The sequence below is a fragment of the Lissotriton vulgaris genome, chromosome 3_1 (genome assembly GCF_964263255.1).
Source record: "Lissotriton vulgaris chromosome 3_1, aLisVul1.2, whole genome shotgun sequence".
NCBI classification, from domain to species: Eukaryota; Metazoa; Chordata; class Amphibia; order Caudata; family Salamandridae; genus Lissotriton; species Lissotriton vulgaris.
In genome coordinates, this window is record NC_141689.1 from 1,149,935,902 (window position 1) to 1,149,957,353 (window position 21,452).

The 21,452-nt window shown below is 39.5% G+C and overlaps 1 pseudogene; it reads right to left on the bottom strand.

Moving 5' to 3' along the window:
* LOC147727594 (uncharacterized) overlaps positions 1-18,720 on the bottom strand; it is a 53,388-nt pseudogene extending 34,668 nt beyond the window's left edge.
* Between the last annotated feature and the right edge of the window lie 2,732 nt (positions 18,721-21,452).

Here is a 21,452-nt window from a genome sequence, read left to right on the forward strand (position 1 = left end):
AACCCATATACACACTCATGTAGCTACTCACCAACCCATGCAGCCACTTATACACAAAGTGAGACACTGATACATATATTTAAATATTTAAACATTACCCGCTAATATATGTATTCACTAAGATACACTTAATAAGTCAGTTAACCAATCAATTTTACAAAAAAAACATCCATTTAGACACTTATTTAACCGTTTATTCTTCCATCGACCTTTAGATATACATATATCAAAAATATTTATTTTTCAGAAAGACACACATTCACTGGATGATGTCATCAGTGATGTCATTTGAGATGTCATCAATGATGTCATTAGTGATGTCACTGACCATGTCATGAGTGATGTAATATGTAACGTCATCAGCAGTGCATTGCAGGCGCACGAGTTATAGTTAGCTGACCTATGGTTTTTTCAATGAATATATATATATATTACCTACTGGCGGTCGCCAGTAGGTATATATAGTTAGGATTTTTTCTCTATGGGATTTTTGAAAATTCTATGTCTAATAACTTTGGCGTTTGTGGACGGAATTGGCTGAAATTTTCAGGAAAATGGAACATTTTGTTTCTGAGCAGCCCCTGACAATTTGGGGGGGTTTCATCAAGGGGGGGCCGAGAAAAAAGGGGGGTCCCAAAACGCGTTTTTCCCATGTTAATTTCCATAGGGCGGTTGGCCTCACTTTTAGCTCGAACGGCTGAATGGATTTGCACGAAACTTGGCAAAATTGTAGGGACTGTTAGCCCGATGTGCCTTTGCTAGGTCTCAATATATGTGCTCCAGTGGATTTTGAGTAATTTAGGTTCAAAAAAAGATATATATCTGGGCGGAGCCTAACCACACATCTGATCTGATTGGCTGTCAGCACTTCATCCAAGAAGTGTTGGCAGCCATCTTGGGACCAATATACATGATAGCACCTCATTAAAAAGCATTGTAGTTAATAGAGGGTTTTAGGACTTTAGTTACATTATAAACCATTTGTTGATGGTACCATACTCGTTTTAGGAATTGTGGTGGGTTCTAAGGTGATTTTACCATGTGAAAAAACCTTCTGCTGTGATATCATGAATATTGTTTGAAAGAAAACTAATATCTCATGATTTTCCCACAGTGGTTTGGAAGGGGATCTATAAGCTAAACTGAAAGCATATTTTCTGTAAATTCACATTATCTTTCTCAGTCATGTGAAAATGAAGTCTGACATTCTCAGTAAAACATGTACATCCAACAAGGACAGAGACTGTCAGTTGATTCCTTTGTGTTCTACTGCAGCCTCCTAGAGTGTTCTAAAGAACAACTAGAGCGCTAACAGTCCTACTTATTACAAAGGTATGGCACACCTGAAGCCATCTTGATTGGAATAAAGTGGTAACTCTTAAAACATTTAATTTAAAAAGAAACAACATGAGGGGGTATATTTTGCCATAGAAAGTATGATTAGTGCTGCAGAATGAAAAATTAGGGCACATTTTGAGTGACTTCTCAAATCCTTTTCTATTTCATTAAAACATTCTGACATGCAGTCTCCCAAAATGGCCACCAGAGACAAAAGAGCCCAAATGTAGCCCAAATATCACCCAGATGTAGCCCAAGTATAGCCCAATGACAGATTGTCCCAGAGTGTTCTAAAGAACCACTAGAGCGCTAACAGTCCTACTTATTACAAAGGTATGGCACACCTGAAGCCATCTTGATTGGAATAAAGTGGTAACTCTTAAAACATTTAATTTAAAAAGAAACAACATGAGGGGGTATATTTTGCCATAGAAAGTATGATTAGTGCTGCAGAATGAAAAATTAGGGCACATTTTGAGTGACTTCTCAAATCCTTTTCTATTTCATTAAAACATTCTGACATGCAGTCTCCCAAAATGGCCACCAGAGACAAAAGAGACCAAATGTAGCCCAAATATCACCCAGATGTAGCCCAAGTATAGCCCAATGACAGAATGTCCCAGAGTGTTCTAAAGAACAACTAGAGCGCTAACAGTCCTACTTATTACAAAGGTATGGCACACCTGAAGCCATCTTGATTGGAATAAAGTGGTAACTCTTAAAACATTTAATTTAAAAAGGAACAAAATGAGGGGGTATATTTTGCCATATGAATTATGATTAGTGCTGCAGAAAGAAAAATTAGGGCACATTTTGAGTGACTTCTCAAACCCTCTTCAATTTCATTAAAAAATTCTGACATAGTCTCCCAAGATGGCCACCAGAGACAAAAGAGCATAAATGTAGCCCAAATATCACCCAGATGTACCCCAAGTATAGCCCAATGACAAAATGTCCCAGAGTGTTCTAAAGAACAACTAGAGCGCTAACAGTCTTACTTATGACAAAAGTATGGCACACCAGAAGCCATCTTGATTGGAATGAAGTGGTAAGTCTGAAAACACTCAATTTAAAAAGGAACAACATGAGGGGGTTAATTTTGCCATAGAAAGTATGATTAGTGCTTCAGAAAGAAAAATTAGGGATCATTTTGAGTGACTTCTCAAATCCTCTTCTATTTCATTAAAAAAATTCTGACATGCAGACTGAAACATGCACTTTGAATACCAGCAGCAGACGTCCCTGGTGAGCAGTAGCTTTACTACAGTGATCTAATGTGCAACTAGAGTGCTAACATTCAGAATTTATGGCAAATGTGTGACACATCTGAATGCCTTCTTGATGGAACCAAAGTAAACAAGCATTGAAAATGCAATAGATCTCGCCCTCGTTTAAGTTAAAGCCATTCTGTTTGTAATGAGGTGGCTTTTTAGCTTTGCTTTTATTAGTGTTTTTTCAACTTTCATGTAAATAACGCACCGTTTTCACCAAATCGACTTTGCCCAAGCACACCCTTCCCTTCGGCCAACAAATCCCAAAAATTCGGCACACCTGCCGATCCACTCTCCCTACAGCTCACCCAAGCCCCGTCCCTCTAGCGCAACTGGAACACCCCAAATTCACCTTCTCCATGCGCACCAAAAACTCCCATTGAATAACATGGCAATTCGCTACTCCGCACAAAAATTGCTCTTTAAAGCACTTCCACTGCTCCGATCCGCTTCAAACTTGGCTGGACACTAGTTCCAGCGATTTCCTAACATCTCACCAAAAATCAGCCCAATCCATCCACTGGAACGGGGACGAATTTCAACCCGAATACGCGCCCCCCGCAAACACAAAAAAAAGCCATAAAACGGCCAAATCTCGACCAAAAACCGCCAAAATCCCTCAAAACCTTGCCAACACCAATACGCACGAAACTGAACCGGCCCCTCAGCCCTAGGCTCCGGGAACCCTACTTAATTGACCCAAAAGCTCTAAAAAAGCAACATAATACACACGAAAACGCCCTAACAACCCTAAAATGCATATAAGTATATGTATGCATGCATTTATCTTTGTATTTATATAGATATACAGATGATATATGTTTATATATGGATGTATATATATATATTCACTGAAAAAACCATAGGCTATAGACCATATATAGTTAGGAATTAGCATTTACAAAACCTTGAAAATTCACTGAAAAAACCATAGGTTATAGACCATATATAGTTAGGAATTCGCATTTACAAAACCTTATTTTACTCACACAAAACCATTGAAATTCCATATATAGTTAGTTGCACTAACTATATATCGCGCACCCGCAATCCACTGCTGATGATGTCACATATTACATCATTCATGACATGGTCAGTGACATCACTGATGACATCACTGATGACATCTCAAATGACATCACTGATGACATCACTGATGACAACATCCAGTGACTGAATGTTTCTGTAAAGTTAAAATATGTCTTACATATTGAAGAATGAGTGGATGTATAAGTGTCTGGATGAAGGATTTAGTAGGTGCATGACTGACTGTATGAGTGAGTGATTAAATGTGTCTCACTGAGTGCATGGGTTAGTGACTAAACTGTCTTAATTTGTGCATCATTATGTCTGTTGTTCTGTAAACTGTTGCATGTGTTGATAAGTAGCTATATGAGTAACTATATGGGTTATTGATTGGTTGCCCAAGTATTTGTATGGGAGACTGAGTGTGTGTGTGGGTGGCTGGGAGGTGTATGACTCTGTGCATAGATGTGTGAGCAGTTGATTCACTAGATGTATGGTTTCAAAAGTGCATGTGGAAACAGCTGTATGGGCGGTTGACTGTGTGCATGAGTGTATTGGTGAGTGAATGGATATCTCAGTGCTACATGTCAAAGTAAGTACATATGTAAAACACAGTACATGTGAGAGTTGACATATATAAATAACTGTGCATAAGAGCCAGTGAATGTGTGAGTGGCTGTATGGATCATTGTGAACTTGTATCAGGGATTGTATAAGAGAGTAAATATGTGTTAGTATATGTTTGAATAAGTAAAGTTTGTATAACTGTATAGTTGAGGAAATGGAGGTGTGATTGATTCTTTGCATGACTGACTAGGTGTGTGAGTAACTCCATGGATGAGTGACAGTCTGTGAGTGTCTGTTTACACTGATTGTATCTAAGGTTATATTAGAGTCTGAAGAGGTTCATCGTATTATCACATGAATGATATCATCAGTGATGTGATCAGTAATGTCAAATGAGATGTCATCAGTGATGTCATCAGTGATGTAATTTGAGATGTCATCAGTGATGTCATCAGTGATGTCACTGACCATGTCATGAATGATGTAATATGTGACATCATCAGCAGTGGATTGCGGGTGCGCGATATATAGTTAGTGCAACTAACTATATATGGAATTTCAATGGTTTTGTGTGAGTAAAATAAGGTTTTGTAAATGCGAATTCCTAACTATATATGGTCTATAACCTATGGTTTTTTCAGTGAATATATATATATATATATTAAGCATGAGCGAATTTTGCGGATCTCGCGTTCGCGAATTTTGCGGATTTGCGGATTCGCAATCCGCAAAATCCGCGAATTCCCGCGAATTTGCGGATTTTTTTTTTTTGTGTTCGCCCGTGTTTCTGCCAGTTCGCGAGGGTTTTTCACAATTTCGCAATTTGCGAACTTACCTGTCGGGTCGCAAGTTTTGCAAACTTGTTGTTTCTACGTGTCCAGCCTGTTTGGGACATTCTTCTTCATCACTGCCACTCTCTGTCACCACTGCCACTCTCTGACTACTCATGCCACCCTCTGGCCCACCCATGCCACCCTCTGTTTCATCACCACACCCTCTGGTTGTCCAGTGTACATTATTTTCGGCAAAGCAAAGCACACCTTCCCTGCCTCAAGTGACCTGAATTAATTTGGGGCTGATTAATGTGTCACAGAATATTTTTTTAGCTGGCACCTGCTTCCTTAGTGCGCCCTGATTAGTGATCTTTTGCACTTGCTAAGTGCTTTCATTGTTGCAAAATTAGTTACAACACCTGCCCTGCCCCAACTGACAATAATGAATTAGGGGCTGATTAATGGATTTTAACTTCCAGCCTGGCTCCTGCTTGTCTCCCTTAGCTGTAATTCAGGACCTTTGTGGCATATGTGTAACTATTCTGAGGTTCAGAGCAGGGTCACATAATAGTTTCAACTGGCAACTGAACTCTGGAGGGGCCCCTCAGGAAGCACTACAGGAAATGGCTACTAATGATGAGCCTGAACTTTTGAACCTGGTAAGTAGTTACTTTCAGTTTTGCTAAGATCGTATTTCTGCAATTTTGCACTTATTCGCGGGGCGCGAACTCACGCGAACTCACGCGAACAGTGCGAGCAGTGCGAGCAAAATCCGCTGCTCGCGGATTTGCGGATTTTGCGGGAGATTCGCGAATCTCGCGGATTGCGGATTTCCCGAAAATCCGCAAAATCCGCGAGCGGAACGGATTTTCCGCCCATGCCTAATATATATATATATATATATATATATATATATATATATATATATATATATATATATATATATATATATATATATATATATATTCACTGAAAAAACCATAGGTTATAGACCATATATAGTTAGGAATTAGCATTTGCAAAACCATTGAAATTCGCTTATATAGTTAGATGCACTAACTATATATCGCGCACCTGCAATCTACTGCTGATCATGTCACATATTACATCATTCATGACATGGTCAGTGACATCACTGATGACATCACTGATGACATCACTGATGACATCTCAAATGACATCACTGATGACATCACTGATGACAACATCCAGTGACTGCATGTTTATGAAAAGTCAAAATATGTCTTACATATTGAAGAATGAGTGGATGTATAAGTCTCTGGATGAAGGATTTAGTAGGTGCATGACTGACTGTATGAGAGAATGATTAAATATGTCTCACTGAGTGCATGGGTTAGTGACTAAACTGTCTTAATTTGTGCATCATTATGTCTGTTGTTGTGTAAACTGCTGCTTATGTTGATCATTTGCTTTATGATTATATATATTGGTTAATGAAAGATTGCCCAAGTATTTGTTTGAGAGAGTGAGTGTGTGTGTGGGTGGCTGTGAGGTGTGTGACTCTGTGCATAGATGTGTGAGCGGTGGATTCACTAGATGTATGGGTTTAAAAGTGCGTGTGAAAACATCTGTATGGGCAGTTGACTGTGTGCATGAGTGTATTGGTGAGTGAATGGATATCCCAGTGCTACATGTCCAAGTAAGTACATATGTAAAACACAGTACATGTGAGAGTTGACATATATAAATAACTGTGCATAAGAGCCAGTGAATGTGTGAGTGGCTGTATGGATCATTGTAAACTTGTATCAGGGATTGTACAAGAGAGTAAATATGTGTTAGTATATGTTTGAATAAGTAAGGTGTGTATAACTGTTTAGATGAGGAAATGGAGGTGTGATTGATGACTGACTAGGTGTGTGAGTAACTCCATGGATGAGTGACAGTCTGTGACTGTCTGGTTACACTGAGTGTATCTAAGGTTTTATTAGAGTCTGAAGAGGTTCATCGTATTATCACATGAATGATGTCATCAGTGATGTGATCAGTGATGTCATTTGAGATGTCATCAGTGATGTCATCAGTGATGTCATTTGAGATGTCATCAGTGATGTCATCAGTGATGTCATCAGTGATGTCACTGACCATGTCATGAATGATGTAATACGTGACATGATCAGCAGTAGATTGCGGGTGCGCGATATATAGTTAGTGCATCTAACTATATATGCGAATTTCAATGGTTTTGTGCGAGTAAAATATGGTTTTGCAAATGCTAATTCCTAACTATATATGGTCTATAACCTATGGTTTTTTCAGTGAATTTCATTGGTTTTTTAAAAGCTAATATCTGTAGCTGTAAAATGTATTTTTCTTTAAACCCAAAAATATATTTTATATGTTTATGATTAATTTTTTTTAAATATTTTTTTTTTTCGCTCCCGGTTCGCGAACCGGGAAGCTTTCCGTTAGCTCAATTTGATGCCGCGACCCGGTCCGCTAACCGGTAAACGTTCCGTTTGCGTAACTGCCGCGTTAGAAATCAACATCGTGACGCGCCGCGTTAGCGCACCCGGAAGTGCTCCGGACCGCGAACGAGGCGCGAAACGCAGCTTTCCGGAAGCGAACCGGAGCGCGGCACGCAGTGCGTAACGTAAGCGGAACAGGTCATGTGACTTGTTCATAAAACTTTTCATTGGTTCATTTCACTTTTGGTTTCCTAATGATGTAAGACTAGGTCATGTGACCTAAAAATAAGACTTTTCATTGGTTTAGAACTATTTTTTTTCCCAAATGATGAAAGCCCCCACCTTTTTTCTCACTCTGACTTTCAACTTTGAGAAAGGAAGACCTATTTTGGACAATGGCTTCACTAGTTGCTTCAGCTGCTGGATCCCCACCACCACCACCACCACCTCCTCAAAAGAGAGGACCACCTCCACATTTCCTGGCAAACCCAGAGGAGGAAGAGGATGAAGAAGAAGAAGAAGAGGAAGAACAGGCACCACAATTTTTGAAAGAGTTGCCCCGGGTATCTAAAAAAAAAACTAGTTTTATTTGGCAGTTTTTTTCTATTCCAGCAGGAAAGAAAAAAGTTAATGCACGTTATGTGACGTGCCTAATTTGCAAGGATGAGTTGTCTAGAGGCACTGAAAAGAAGTATAGTTATGGGAACCACACTATGCATCGTCACATGCAGAGGTGGCATCCTCTGAATTATAGCCGGGCAGAGATGCGTAACCTGCAAGATAACCCTCCGACTTCTATGGCCAGGACATCGTCCGAAATATCTTTGTCGGTTGCAGAAGAAAGAGATACAGTGCCAAATATCCCAAAAAATTTTGTACATATGAAAATTGTATGTTTATATTGTGGCGCATTATTTTCATGTGCGAATATGAGTGTTAAATTAGTTAATTTAGCATTTGAAAAACACCAATGCCCTAAACGCCACAAGAAGTAATTTTTTTTTTTTTGCTCTTGTTGAGACCTTTTCAATACCTGTTTTTTGTTCTTTCCCTTTCAAAAAAAACATAAAATTGTTCAAAAAATACAAAAAAAACAAATAATGTTCAAAAAAGAAAAAAAATATATAAAACAACAAAAACATTAAAAAAAAGTTCTTTTCAGAACTACCTCCCCTTTATACAAAAAATGCTAGAAAGTGTAACACTCTGGCAAGCTGTTTTTTTTTAGTTCGCTCTCCGGTTCGCTCGCCGGTATGCGAACCGGGAGCTAACCCCAAATTTTTTTTTTACAAAAATAAAGGAGTAAGTACAAGGGAAGTAAACAGAGAGTAATGTTAAAAGAAAGACAGCTATAGGGACTAAACCAGAGATGCTGTTTAATAGATTTATTTACCTGAAGAAAAGATGGAAGAGGATATAATTGTGGAAAACAAAACAGATAAGGAAGTCAAAGAATCAAGCATTGAAAATGCAATAGGTCACACAATAGAAGAGTTTGTCCTTTTGGTTTTGCAAATGGATGAGTGGTTTTGCGTGGATGAGTGGCATTGCGTGGATGATTGGCATTGCGTGGATGATTGGCGTTGCGTGGATGAGTGGCGTTGCGTGGATTAGTGGCGTTGCGTGGATGAGTTGCGTGTGTGAGTGGCGTTGCATGTGTGAGTGGCATTGCGTGTGTAAGTGGCGTTGCGTGTGTGAGTGGCGTTGCGTGTGTGAGTGGCGTTGCGTGTGTGAGTGGCGTTAGTGTGGGGAGGGGGGGGACGAGAAATGCACACGGCGGACAGGGGAGGGGACGGAGCGGGGAGAGCAGAATGAGGGTGTAAAGCAGCTGGGGCCTTTGAAGTGAAGCTAATCTTCACTTCAAAGGTGTGGGAGGAGTGCGGCTGAGGGAACAGACGGCGATTTGGTAATGTGCACACGCATTTTAGGTCAATGCACTTGCGCATTGACCTAAAAGCCACGGGCACAGCTCCAAATTTCCACATTTAGTTAAACTTTGTTTAAAACTCTATAGTCTAAAGCCCTATAGTAGGTGAATGTGATAGAAATGTAACAAAAAGAGTACAAAACATTTACCTTATAATTGTTGTTAAGTTATTCACTTTTTTTTCATACTTTCAATCTGTGAAAGAGAGAACAAACATTTGAAAAATATTAAAACATGAATTTAAAAATTAGAAAAGACAAGGGAAAAGGTTGAAGGACAAACAGTTGTTTAACAACTTTGACATTTACAGAAGCCTCTGCTTCTCTAGGCCCCCTACACAGTCCTAAAGATATATATTTTAAACTAACAGTATCTTGATGCTGATGAAGTGAGGCCTATTTTGGAACATGGTGCATCTTTTGCACTGCTGATGTCTCACAACAGTGATGCAATGGCAGCGCAAAAGAGATGTAAAGCCATCATAAAATTGTCCCTAACATTTTAAATGATTGTTTCAGGATGCAAATAAGATGTGTCCTTTCCCGAGGTTTGTTTGAGGTGAGGCCTACTCAGGTTTCAAAATAAAACAGTACCCAGAAGTGCAGGACTGTATGCATTAACTTTGACACTTACAGAAGCCTCAGTTTCTCCATGTCTACCTCACATTTCTAAATGTATATCATAAGTACAAAAAGTAGAGAATTTATTACACATGTTAAATGGTTTATTTTTGCTGTTCTCAGAATGTATCAAATTTCACTAAAATCAGTGACTTGAAGGTATTCATCATGTAACAGCGGGGAAAAAAAAACACAATCAAAATGATTGTGTTTTAAAAACCCATACAACATAAGAAATCAGAATTCAAAACTCCTTAAAATTAACTTACTTTCCATGATTTCGAAGGATGTCCTATGAACAGCATACACTCTGTTGTGCTGTTAATATTTTCAGCCCGCCACTTTCTGAAAGAAAACCTCTATCGTTTTGAAAAATATGTTACATACGATAAAAGACTTCTCACATTCTACCACATGTTTCCACAAGGCCAAATCATGTTAGAGCGATTTAAAACTCTTGGAATTCTTGTAAGCAAATCCCGTCATTTTCTATTTTCGCAACTTTCAGAAAGAAAACGTTTAAGATTACTTTCACAATCCTGGACTATTAATATCTTACCCTTGTTGCTCACTCATGTTCTACATTTCCTATGACACTGATACTGCTTACTATGAAGCAGAGTTACTTGCATCAGGTTTATATTTTTGAATTTTTAAAATGACATTATGATCCAAAGTTTGGATAAATAATCTAGACAGAATTGCAGACTTACATTCCCTCTACTCCATGAACCTCTAGAAATTGCTCAGAACAAATCCCGAGATTCTGTCCCTAAAATTTTGGTTTTAAAAACACCAGGTAAGAATTTTTAAGGTCAAAAGGCAATTTCTTTTTGAAAGTTAAAGCAGAATCGTTGCAGAATGACCAGCCGTTTCTGGACTTTAAATAAGTTGTGTAATGTCCTGATGTTGTAGTAGGACCGTTATGAAATATAATTGCTGCAGTTACAAAAGTCCTTCCTGATATTGACAACTGCGAAGCAACAACATTTTTTATTAAAGTTGTCAATTTTGTTCCATCAGTCCTACATCGTTGGAACATTAAAATGACATACAGGCCGTATCTTCGGAAAAATAATGTTGACATCATTTCAGATTTACATTGGCTACACTCCATGTTGTGATCAGCTGCTTTTACTAGCTTATGAAAGGACACTGATTTACTGTCTGGCAAAGTTAAATATATAAATATTTCAGAATCTACACTAGTAGTACTTGATAGCCTACAATTCTCGCAGTCATGACTGTGCATTGGTACCTACTTATAAGTACCTAAATGTACCATAAACCCAAAAGCTCTTCTCAGAGCTACCCTACATCTGATCACTCACAATTGTTATTTTACTCTAACTTTTTTCACTAATTTTCAACAAAATACGCTCCCCGGAGCGCTACCCGGTACGCGAACCAGAAGCTAACCGCACGAAATTCGTAAAAAAAAAAAAAATTGCCCGCACATATGGGCCTCCTCAGCCACCCTCAGAAAACCTAGGGGGTCAAGATACGTCTACCGTGCCCCCTTCAACCCATTCTGAACATTATTTGCCCTCCATCTTGTATCCTAATCCGACTGAAACACAAAATGGTGGACTCCCGTAACGCTGCTGGTTCGCGAACCGGGACGCTCCCCGGGAAGCGCTCCATTAAAAAAGGTGGGAAAGTAATTTACAGAAAAACGACTGGAAACACTTTCACCAAATATAGATTAGCTCATACTACATACCAATCCCTACCATTTTCATAAATTTGTTTGGAATTACATTAAGCCATTTAGCCTGTAGACCTCTCTAAATACCCTGAGGTAAATTACTTCACAAAACACATCTGAAGTGTTGGAATTGACAACCAATGAAAATGTTACTTTCATTTTCAATTTTTTTTACCTGACATTTGATTGGTTATGTACCTGAATATATATAAAGAAAGAGAGGGAAACACAGCCATTTTCACTACTACTTCCTGAACTACATTTCAAGAACATTTTCACCTCCCTGTAAAGTAAATTGATAATTTGTAAGGGGCACTTTAAATTAATTTGTAAAAACGTTTTTTGATAATTATTTACTGTCTCCCTGCTATAGTTATAGCTACAGATAGGCTCCTCTGTTATATTTATTGATTGACTTACACTTCTCTGCTATAATTATGAATTTACTTACTTTAACTTCACTGTTAAAAAAACAGAACTACCTGTCTGAACTTAAACCCAACAGTGCCCTAACTCTTCTAATATATTTATTTTTTTATGCAATTTACAGCAAAAATATGGAAGGGGAGCACGAAAATATCAATGTTTCCTTCGACATTACATCTGAAGGGATTTTAAATGAATAATTTTTATAAATACATGTACATGAAGATTTTATGGATCAGTCTTTTGATGAACAATTTATTGAATGCTTACAAGACATAGAAACATGCATGTTTGAGGAGATTCCAGATGAAGTAATGCTGGAAGTTTTATTGAACTATGAAAATTCTGACCAATAAATTTTTATTTAATAATTAAAAATAGTTTGAGACATTATTCATTGTTATATCTAATTCATGACGTAGAACCAAAATAAATAAATAAAATATAAATAAAACAACAAAACGAACAATCAATAAACATACATAACTTAAAAGTCAATCATTCTTTTTTCCTCATAGTACGCTCCCCGGACCGCTTTCCGGTGCGCGAACCGGGAGCTTCCCACGCAAAAAAATAAAAAATATTTTTTTTTTTTTGCCCTGCGGGGCCCTTTTAAAACCTCCTCTTCAAACCTAGGGGGTCAGGGAGGATCTACTATGCCCCCTTATGGTCATTTCCCCCTTCGTTTTTTTCTCCTCTTGTCTCTCGATCCTACCGAGAGACAAGATGGCAGCCGCTCCGGACTGTTTAGAATGTTGACAGACACCGGAGAGCCAATCAGCTTCGCTTTGCGAAGTTCCGTTACGCGAAAAGTACGCGAACCGGAGCGCTACCCGGAGCGCTGTCACAGATATATATATTTTTTTGAACGTTAATTTCTCAAAATCCACTGGAGCACATATATTGAGACCTAGCAAAGGCACATCGGGCTAACAGTCCCTACAATTTTGCCAAGTTTCATGCAAATCCATTCAGCCGTTCGAGCTAAAAGTGAGGCCAACCGCCCTATGGAAATTAACATGGGAAAAACGCGTTTTGGGTCCCCCCTTTTTTCTCGGCCCCCCCTTGATGAACACCCCCCAAATTTTCAGGGGCTGCTCAGAAACAAAATGTGCCATTTTCCTGAAAATTTCAGCCAATTCCGTGCACAAAAACCAAAGTTATTAGACATAGAATTTTCAAAAATCCCATAGGGAAAAAATCCTAACTATATATACCTACTGGCGACCGCCAGTAGGTAATATATATATATATATATATATATATATATATATATTCTTCACAGTGTTAGTTTCCGCGGGGAAAAAAAACCTTTGGCCACACCAGGAAGCTTCGTTAAAATTGCCTTTATTAAGATGAAACAAGCGGCTTGCGGCTCAGTCCTTGACATGTTTCATTCCGCCTGGAACTTTTTCAAAAGGTAAGCCTCGCTCTGTGTCACTCCCCAGTCCGATGTTTTTTATGCAGTTCATTTGCCTCCAATGGCATTTATTTGTGGAATCACTTCCTGTTTGAGATGCATTTTGGGACTTGTGGTCGTGTCTTACTCCGTGACCCCTTCATTCACAGTCCGAGTTTTCAGTTATTTCTATTGTTTTTGGGGGTCTCCCTCGGTGTTGTTATTCCAATTAGGTATATTTTCCATACCCCCGTCGTGCTCGTGAGTCAAGGAGTCCGTTTCAATTATTTGTAACCCTCCAGTGGGTAGAGCGCTGCGCAGTTGTTGTGCAGTACTTGAGTTGCATCAATTAGACACGGAGCTTCCCCGGGTCAGTTTGCCTTGGAAACTGACGCCAGACCAATACCGAGGTGAGGTCCTCGGCGGCACCAATCTCCCTTCTTCGGTTTTGCCGACTTCACACGTGCTGGTTCAATGCGGGAGATTGCCGGCGCTCTTGTGGTGGTGTTGAGCCTTCGGCTGAACCAAGCCGATATTTATTCTTCACAGTGTTAGTTTCCGCGGGGAAAAAAACCTTTGGCCACACCAGGAAGCTTCGTTAAAATTGCCTTTATTAAGATGAAACAAGCGGCTTGCGGCTCAGTCCTTGACATGTTTCATTCCGCCTGGAACTTTTTCAAAAGGTAAGCCTCGCTCTGTGTCACTCCCCAGTCCGATGTTTTTTATGCAGTTCATTTGCCTCCAATGGCATTTATTTGTGGAATCACTTCCTGTTTGAGATGCATTTTGGGACTTGTGGTCGTGTCTTACTCCGTGACCCCTTGATTCACAGTCCGAGTTTTCAGTTATTTCTATTGTTTTTGGGGGTCTCCCTCGGTGTTGTTATTCCAATTAGGTACATTTTCCATACCCCCGTCGTGCTCGTGAGTCAAGGAGTCCGTTTCAATTATTTGTAACCCTCCAGTGGGTAGAGCGCTGCGCAGTTGTTGTGCAGTACTTGAGTTGCATCAATTAGACACGGAGCTTCCCCGGGTCAGTTTGCCTTGGAAACTGACGCCAGACCAATACCGAGGTGAGGTCCTCGGCGGCACCAATCTCCCTTCTTCGGTTTTGCCGACTTCACACGTGCTGGTTCAATGCGGGAGATTGCCGGCGCTCTTGTGGTGGTGTTGAGCCTTCGGCTGAACCAAGCCGATATTTATTCTTCACAGTGTTAGTTTCCGCGGGGAAAAAAACCTTTGGCCACACCAGGAAGCTTCGTTAAAATTGCCTTTATTAAGATGAAACAAGCGGCTTGCGGCTCAGTCCGTGACATGTTTCATTCCGCCTGGAACTTTTTCAAAAGGTAAGCCTCGCTCTGTGTCACTCCCCAGTCCGATGTTTTTTATGCAGTTCATTTGCCTCCAATGGCATTTATTTGTGGAATCACTTCCTGTTTGAGATGCATTTTGGGACTTGTGGTCGTGTCTTACTCCGTGACCCCTTGATTCACAGTCCGAGTTTTCAGTTATTTCTATTGTTTTTGGGGGTCTCCCTCGGTGTTGTTATTCCAATTAGGTATATTTTCCATACCCCCGTCGTGCTCGTGAGTCAAGGAGTCCGTTTCAATTATTTTTAACCCTCCAGTGGGTAGAGCGCTGCGCAGTTGTTGTGCAGTACTTGAGTTGCATCAATTAGACACGGAGCTTCCCCGGGTCAGTTTGCCTTGGAAACTGACGCCAGACCAATACCGAGGTGAGGTCCTCGGCGGCACCAATCTCCCTTCTTCGGTTTTGCCGACTTCACACGTGCTGGTTCAATGCGGGACATTGCCGGCGCTCTTGTGGTGGTGTTGAGCCTTCGGCTGAACCAAGCCGATATTTATTCTTCACAGTGTTAGTTTCCGCGGGGAAAAAAACCTTTGGCCACACCAGGAAGCTTCATTAAAATTGCCTTTATTAAGATGAAACAAGCGGCTTGCGGCTCAGTCCTTGACATGTTTCATTCCGCCTGGAACTTTTTCAAAAGGTAAGCCTCGCTCTGTGTCACTCCCCAGTCCGATGTTTTTATATATATATATATCCAAAGGAATAACACTCCACACAACAACCTCCAGCTTGTCACAAACCGGCGAAAAAGGAGACGGACCACGTCAATCAGGCAAGATGTTCTTTTATTTAGACAAGTTCCAGCAGTGACGTGTTTCGATCTCTGGAGCCCTTGTTCACACACTGGTCACAGTGAACATAGTTTGTTTTTTAAATGCTTGAAAGTGCACTCCCACCAACAACACATGTTTACTCATGTGACCATAGAAAGTGAGGCAGTACTTTGGACTCCAATATGTACGGCTTACTCATTGCGGTACATTATATCATGTTTAAATCACTGTATAAATACATGATTTCTAAAAGAAAAACAAAGAACATAGTTCTGTTTAAAATCAGAAATATAGAACATAGTGCAAAGAGAATCAATATATTTATATATATATTCACTGTAAAAACCATAGGTTTCACACCAGTTATAGTTAGCTGGAAATGTTACTGACATAAAACCATTGAAATTCCCACGTTATAGTTAGTTGGACTCACTATAACTTGCGCGCCTGTAATGCACTGCTGATGACGTCACATATTACATCACTCATGACATGGTCAGTGACATCACTCATGACATCACTGATGACACCATCCAGTGAATGTATATATATATATATATATATATATATATATGAAAAACACAGTCCCTGTTCCGTCAGTAATCGGCGGAACACAGCAGGTTTAGACCTCCAATGGCCTCCATGAACTGCAGCGAAAATCAAGCCAAGAAAACAATCAAGCCTCGATTGAGTTGCAGAGTGGCGATTTATTTGATAAAGGATGACGCTTTTCACTCCACTAGGGAGCTTGTTCACATAGAGCGCTCAGAGCCATTACAGACATATATATGTAGTGAAAATAAAGGTAGGACAATACAAAAAATTTACATTTAAAATAAAAATGGTAAAAAGACTAAATATACTGCAAGTGCAAGAAAATACAGAAAGACAGACTGCTATTCACAAAAATGAATAAATAAATACATTTGTCAAAAATAATAAATATAAACACTGGATATGTAATTCATTAAACAATGGAATAGTTAGATGTATTGGATATTTCATTTATAGGGTAAACCAAACTCCAAATTTCCTATCAACACAATGCCGGCATAATGCCTGTTTCAATGGAGAAAATCAAAGGGTATTTACCAAAATTCATTGAAAAACAGCAGAACTATTATTGCAACACAGTGTCTAATTAATATTCAAGCAATGATCACATTGTAAAGTATAAACTAGAATAGACTGTCTCTCTAATCAAAATGAGCTAACATAAAAAAGTGGTGAGAACAAATGTGTTAAAAAAACATAATGAAAAAACAGTATTGTGATGTGGTAAACCAAAGAAATGATAAAATCTTAACCCAAAGAAAGCACATAGCGGGAAACTATAAACAATAAGAAGATAATCTTGGAGACAGCTAGTATAAGCTGATATAGCAATCATATGATAAAGTATTCAGTTCCCAAATACATTATATTTCTATTTACAAAAAATATACAAAGAGGGTAGTCACCAGCCGGTGACTAACCCAAGGCAGGCACACCCAAAAAGTCAACAGTAATGTAAGAGCTAGATGGTATCAATAAACCTGGGGACGAGGGCAAGCGCCTTAAGGATGAATATATATATATATATATATATATATATATATATATATATATATAAGAGATATATATATATCAGTATAAATATATTTAACCATATGTTGCACAAATGTTAACCCTTGAATTTCATGTTTTTGGGGTCAGTCTGGGTTGTATTCCTGTATAAATACATAAAGATGTTATCACATATGAGGTCTTCCCTTCTTAAGGTTATAATGACTGCATATTTCATTCAGAGTCCTATGACTTGTTAATAGTTATAATAGTGAAAATAACAAAACAGCAGCTAACTCACTGTGCAAAACTGTGCAATATTGTGCAAATAAGCTTAAAAAGTGCAAACCGTACGATTGATAATATTCATAAATATTATTAACAATTATAAACCAATGTTTCGATAACATTGTTAAAAGTATATAAAAAACATAAAATAATTCATCATATCGGTGAAATAAGTGCAAAAAGAGATAATAAATATATTATTTACATCAGGCATACCTTAAGAGTTATATTAGTCATATTGAATAGGAAAATAATCTTCTTGTGTACTTAATATTAGGGAACCTATATATTAAGAAAATATCACAAATACAATTCAACCCAATATCATATACAGCATCATAGACGAAGGGTGCCACAATAGCATTACTTATATCAGGGAGTGGATTGACCAAAAAATGGGGAACCTGAAGATTTACAAGAAATTATGCATCTCTTCAGTATTGTTCAACCCATTCGGCCATTTGCTGTCGAACTCCAAGATCATCTTGGTTTTGAGTTGTCGCCACTGGCTCTCACGGTTTCCACCCCTACGTGGTTTGGGAATTGCCCCCCCTACAAAATATTTTAAACAGGCAACGTCATTTTTTGACTTCTCTTGAAGTGACGTGCCACTGGGTAAGCGGGATCACTGTGTAAAATAGCACGCAGATGCTGCAAAATCCTGATATGCACCTGTAGCTTTGTGCTACCAATGCAGTTTAAGCCACAGGTGCATGTCAAGACATATACAGCAAATTCCGTTTTGCAATTGTAGCTACCAGAAATGGCCACATCTTCCGTACTAAATGGAGTTTGATAATGGGTAGTGTTAGCCCCAAATTGGCAGGCTCTACAACTGGCACATTTACGGGATCCCTGTGCAGGTTTAAGCCAGATAGTGTTTTGTATGATCTCTGGGCTACCATTATCTAGTACTGCACACATATTTTTCGCTCTCCTGAATGTAATGGTGGGGGTACTGGGTAGCCTAGGATTAAGTATTTCATCAGTTAACAGTATGGGCCAATACTTCTTTACAATTGCCCTGATATTTCTTTCTTCACTACTATATGTTGTTATCAGTCTAGGACTGCAGTTAACTGCAATTACTTCCCCTGTGGCCAAATCTATTTCTGTGCCTGAATCACTGGATTCCTTAGATTTGAAAAGGCTCTCTCTAGATCCTAATTTGGCCTTTTCAACAGCCTGTTGTAGTATTTTATCAGTGAACCCGTGTGCTTTTAATCTTGCAGTCATATCATTAAGGCATTGATCAAAATCCATGTTAGAACTACAGATGCGTTTTTTAATCTTAAAATCTCTCCATAGGGAATGCTAGCTATTAAGAGCTTCAGATGCAAACTAGTGGCATGAAGTGTGGCATTTCCGGCAGTGGGCTTTCTGTACAAGGTTGTTTCAATATTTTCATTTTTAATATACACCTTCACATCTAGAAATTCCACACTTGTTTTATTAATGTGAGATGTGAAGTGGAGATTGAGGGAGTTATGATTGATCTCTTCTACAAAGCTAAGGGCCTCTAGTTCATCCCCTTGCCATAAAATCAAAATATCATCTATATATCGGAAATAAAAGATTATCTATTCATTGACCCATGTCTTGTGCTGTTTTTTTAGGACCTGTTCCTCCCACCAGCCTACGTGTAAACACGCATAGCTGGGGGAGAAACAGGAACCCATTGCAACTCCTCTAGGTTGTTGTTTGTACAGTTCCTTTCCGAACAGAAAAAAATTGTTATTTAAACATCACTCAATGAGATTAACAATAACCTTATTGTGCTCGTGATATTCACTTTTTGTTGGCTAGAAAATATGTGACAGCAGCTAGTCCTTGTACATGATTAATGCTCGTATAAAGAGACTCAACATCTAATGTCATCAGCAGCATATCCTCATTCCAACATAAATCTTTGATTTTATTTAAAAAGTCACTGGTGTCCCTGTGACGGGTGTGCTTGCCTAGCGGAAAGACAAGTCAAGAAACTGACTGGTGGTCTACTATACCTGTCTCCCCCACTCTTGTTCCCTTCCAGCACGACGAGTGGAAAACGGAGGACAAAACTTTATTGCTCCCGGTAAACCCTGAACAGGAGGACGGCTCCTTTAACTGGGGGTTTATGTCAGACGTGACCCCGCCCACCGGTGGTGTCAGCCCGCATCCGGCGTTATCTGCGGCAACATCCTGGTTCCCGTCGTGTCCCGACACCAGAGGAGAGGAGTGGCTTATTGGAGAGTTGGAGGTAACGAGAGGACCAGCGAGAGAAAGTGACGGAGACTGCGGACCGAGTTCGGCTGAACTTGCAACAAAGCCAGGAGGCCAACAACCCAGTGACTCGCTGAGCCACGCCCTCGGAGGAGCATGGCTCGACCAGGTAGGGAGCAAGTGCTCGGGGTGGGTGGGAAGGAAGGAGTACAGTCCGACCACTGAGATACCTCCAACCCCCACCAATTTGTAAATAATCCTTAAGCACCTCCACACAAGCACAGTCCCTACCCCTTCCTCGTGTCTCACCTAGTGCATGGTGTTTCTCCTCACTCTTTGGCCCCTTTCCACTCGGGCTCTGAAAACAAGAGTCCTGATACTTCTTTTTTTGTTCCTTCTTTTTGTTTCCTGCCCGAAACCGCTTGCATACCGGACGAATCCTCGAGACCCCGGACCCTAAGAGTCAGAGCACATCCAGTCAAGCAAACCTAGTTCCCTGGAGAGAAGGGAGAGAACCACCACTACCACGGATCCTGACACCTTTACCAAGGAGAGGAGGACTCAGAAACAAAAACTTAATTTTGGAAAAATAAAACCATATTTGACCCGACCTGGCCTACGCCCCATTAAATCGAACCCGCAACAGTCCCTCACATAGCTGGGTAGTTTTTTAACCAAATCTTGCAAAAAGAAATCAATATATTGACTCACTTGTTCCCCAGCACTTTTAATGGCCGATATGATTGGTCTAACAGGTATTATTCCTTTATGGATTTTTAGAATCAGGTATAAAATAGGGAGAACTGGAAACTCATTGTTCATGAATTAGAATTCTTCCGCTGAAATTAATCCTTCAATACGCCATAGGGCCAGCTGTTTATACAGAATCTCTTTAGCTTTGGAATATTCCTTATGTGTTGTTTTTTCATAACAGTTACTGTCGCTTAATTGCCTATTAGCCTCCTTTATATACTCCTTCTTGGGCCAAATAACTAGGTTTCCACCTTTATCTGAGTTCTTAATCACAATTTCATTGTTCTCACCAAGTTTCTTCATAAGGTTCGCATATTCCTGTTTTGTATCTTGGATTTTCTTTCTTTTTTTGCCTTTAGTCTGTTGATATAATTTCTTGATGTCATCAGTTACAGTCATGAAAGGTGTCCACTGCATCCTTTGGCATTAGTGGAATAAAATTGGATTTCACTTTGAATGGACTGAGTCCCGCTCCTTGTTGCGTCATATTAATTTTACTAAGTCGCAATTGTATAGCTAGATCAGAGTCTGGCCCCGATGGTTGAGAGCTAGTGGCTTCGTTGAGATCAGGCATGTTTAGAAGGGTAGACAGGTCAGAGGACAATAATTTGTTGCTTTCCATATCGTTTCCACAATCTATATTTTCTTTAGCTGTCTTCATAGCAAAGAATTTCTTAAGTTTTAGCTTTCTAATGAAGCAGAAGACATCTATACGCGTATTAGCATAATTGAAACTCTGAACAAGACAGTAGTTTAAACCCAGCGATAATAGTTGTTCCTCTGCCTTGGTTAAAACAACTGTGGAGAGATTGATAATGCTAATATTTATCATTGCCGTTTCCTCTGCCAAGTGCTTTTTTTCTTCTTTTTTTTATTTTTGCCTGCACATGCGTCTTCTCTCTCGTCTCTGTTTATTCCTTCTTTTTCTGTTTGCTTCTTTTGCTGTCTCGGTCTGCAGCCTCTCCTCCACTAAAAAATCAATTTCCTGTTCTAGATTTAGCTTGGTTAGAGCTTGTTGCCTGGAGGAGTCTGAGTCTAAA